At 39.5% G+C, this 3,148-nt stretch overlaps 1 pseudogene; it reads left to right on the top strand.

Moving 5' to 3' along the window:
• Window positions 1–486: 486 nt before the first annotated feature.
• LOC149120033 (eukaryotic translation initiation factor 2A-like) lies at window positions 487–1,674 on the top strand (annotated as a pseudogene).
• The last annotated feature ends 1,474 nt before the right edge of the window (window positions 1,675–3,148 follow it).

The following is a 3,148-nucleotide window of genomic DNA, read 5'->3' as shown; positions in this document are numbered from 1 at the left end:
ATCCTGGTCAGAAGATGAAAGTATTTGTGCCTGAAAATTTTTTTTTGACAGGCAGAATGGACAGTGAGAGAGAGAGAGACAAAGAGAAAGGTCTTCCTTCACCCCCCAATGGCCACTGCAGCCAGCGCACCACGCTGATCTGAAGCCAAGAGCCAGGTGCTTCTCCTGGTCTCCCATGCAGGTGCAGGGCCCAAGCACTTGAGCCATCCTCTACTGCACTCCTGGGCCACAGCAGAGAGCTGGACTGGAAGAAGAGCAACCGGGACAGAATCTGTTGCCCCACCGGGACTAGAACCAGTGGTGCTGGCCCCACAGGTGGAGGATTAGCCTAATGAGCCGCAGTGCCGGCCTGTGACTGAAATGTTAACAATGAAGTTCACTTCTTTGAAAAGAACAATTTCAACATAATTGCAAATAAATTACATTTGCAGAAAATTAATGATTTGGTGTTATTACCTGGACCCCAGCCATACAAGGTGGCTGTCTATGTTCCAGGAAGCAAAGGTGCACCTTCGTATGTTAGAGTGTATCAGTACCCCAACTTTGGTGGACCTCATGCAGCTTTAGCCAATAAAAGTTTCTTTAAGGCTGATAAGGTTACAATGCTATGGAATAAAAAAGCTACTGCGGTCTTGGTAATAGCTAGTAGAGACATTGATAAGACAGGAGCTTCCTATTATGGGGAACAGATGTTGCATTACATTGCAACAAATGGAGAAAGTGCCATAGTGCAACTACTGAAAGGTGGCCCTATTTATGACGCAGTTTGGAAGTATAGTTCTTCTGAATTTTGTGCTGTTTATGGTTTTAAGCCTGCCAAAGCAACACTTTTCAACTTGAAATGTGATCCTGTGTTTGATTTTGGAACTGGTCCTCAGAATGCAGGCTACTACAGCCCTCAAGGACATATATTAGTACTAGCTGGATTGGGAAATCTGAGAGGACAAATGGAAGTATGGGATGTTAAAAACTACAAGCTTATTTCTAAACCAGTGGCTTCTGATTCTACATATTTTGCTGCATGCCTAGATGGTGAGCATATTTTAACAGCCACATGTGCTCCCAGGTTACGTATTAATAATGGGTATGGGATTTGGCACTATGCTGGCTCTGTATTGCACAAGTATGATGTGCCCTCAAGTGGAGACCTATGGCTGGTTTCATGGCAGCCATTTTTGGATGGAATATTTCCAGCAAAAGCAGTAATTTACCAAGCAGTTCCAAATGAAGGAACCTAAAGTTGCAACTGTGTATAGACCCCCTGCTTTAAGAAACAAGCAAGTCATCAATTCCAAGCTGCATGAAGAGGAGCCACCTCAGAATATGAAACCACAATCAGGAAATGATAAGCACCCATCAAAAACAACCCTTAAAAATCAAAGGAAGCACGAAGCTAAGAACGCTGCAAAGTAGGAAGCAAGAAGTGACAAAAGTCCAGATTTGCCCTCTACTCCTGTGCCACAAAACACACCATGAAACATTACCTCTCAGTCAACTTCTGGAGACCCTGAGGTAGACAAAAAAATCAAGGACCTAAAGTAGAAACTGAAAGCAATTGAACAACTGAAAGGACAAGCAGCAAGTGGAAAACAGCTAGAAAAAAGTCAGTTGGACAAAATTCAAAAAGAGACAGCCCTTCTTCAGGAGCTGGAAGATGTGGAATTGGGTGTTTAAGGAGTCATCGAAGACAAGCTGCTCACCAGAAGTCACTGTGAACACCTCTTGTATTAAACCAGGTGGTGTACATGGAGCACCTGTGTGCCCACATTTATTGTGGCTCTACTATGTTAATCATTCATGCAAGATTCCACACACACTAGAAATTATTTAATAATGTGTATTAAATTAACTTACATTCTGCATCCTGTATCATGTTAATATTCAATGCAGAAAGATACATGAATTTTTCAGCTAAGTTTAGTGACTGAAAGACAAATTTTTTATATTAGGGAGCAGCATTTACCATATAAATGAATAAAGACAGTATAAATTTAAAAAAAGAAAGGAAAATATGCCATTTATCAAAAAACACCCTTAAATGAAAGATACTTGCGTCTACAGCTGCACTTTAAAAATGATCAACAATCAAAGATTTATTTACAATAACAAAATCCACCATTGTTGAAAGTATATTATCTAGAAAAGGAGAATGAGAATATGACCCAAAAGTGCTTTTGAGGAACTATATACATAAGTGGCCAACAAAATTAACAACATTTTAGTATATTGATGATCTTCCAATATAAAATCCAAGCAACATATGCATAGGTTTAGGTCTAGGATCGGCTTTCATTAGACTACTAATCATTACACAGGTGATAAGAATACATTCAAAGACAAAACAAGATATACAAAGAAGTGTATTGGTTAAAATATGAATTATACTTTCGATATTGTGAGTAGAATTCAATTGATAGTTACAATAATAATGTGACAAGCACATTTAAGAGATTTTTGTGAATAATAGCCCATGCTTACATATATATATATAGTTTATTTTTATATATTTCTATATAGAACAACATTTTAAAATGTATATATATAAAATTTATTATCTTGTTTTTTCTTTTTTTTTATAGGCAGAGTGGACAGTGAGAGATAGACAGAGAGAAAGGTCTTCCTTTGTCATTGGTTCACCCTCCAATGGACGCTACAGCCAGTGCAGCAGCTGGTGCACCATGCGGGTGCAGGGCCCAAGCACCTGGGCCATCCTCCACTGCCTTCCTGGGCCACAGCAGAGAGCCGGACTGGAAGAGGAACAACTGGGACAGAATCCGGCACTCCCACTGGGACTAGAACCAGGGGTGCCAGCACCCCAGGCAGAGGATTAGCCTATTGAGCCATGGCACCAGCCAATTTATTATCTAAAAAGCACAGTTTAGATTTCCATAATAATCTAGTCATTATACTGGTCATTACAAGAATGGGGAGCAAGGCACCAGCTGTAGCTGATAGTTTGTTTCTCCCTCTCTACCAACCTCTAAAATTAGATAAACATATATAATTCTGAGATCAAAATCACATCAAGATCCTGCCACTTACCCACATAATTGTCATGAAATGTGCCAATATCTAAAAACATAATGGAATATTTGAATAATCAAAAACTGAATAATCAATGATTTAGAGTTCTATAAAAATCTGCAAG

The sequence above is a fragment of the Oryctolagus cuniculus genome, chromosome 20 (assembly GCF_051225735.1).
Source record: "Oryctolagus cuniculus isolate XC-2025 breed Fujian yellow rabbit chromosome 20, ASM5122573v1, whole genome shotgun sequence".
In the NCBI taxonomy this organism is placed as follows: Eukaryota; Metazoa; Chordata; class Mammalia; order Lagomorpha; family Leporidae; genus Oryctolagus; species Oryctolagus cuniculus.
Note: the sequence above shows the minus strand (reverse complement) of the source record. Positions and strands in the feature narration are given on the sequence as shown.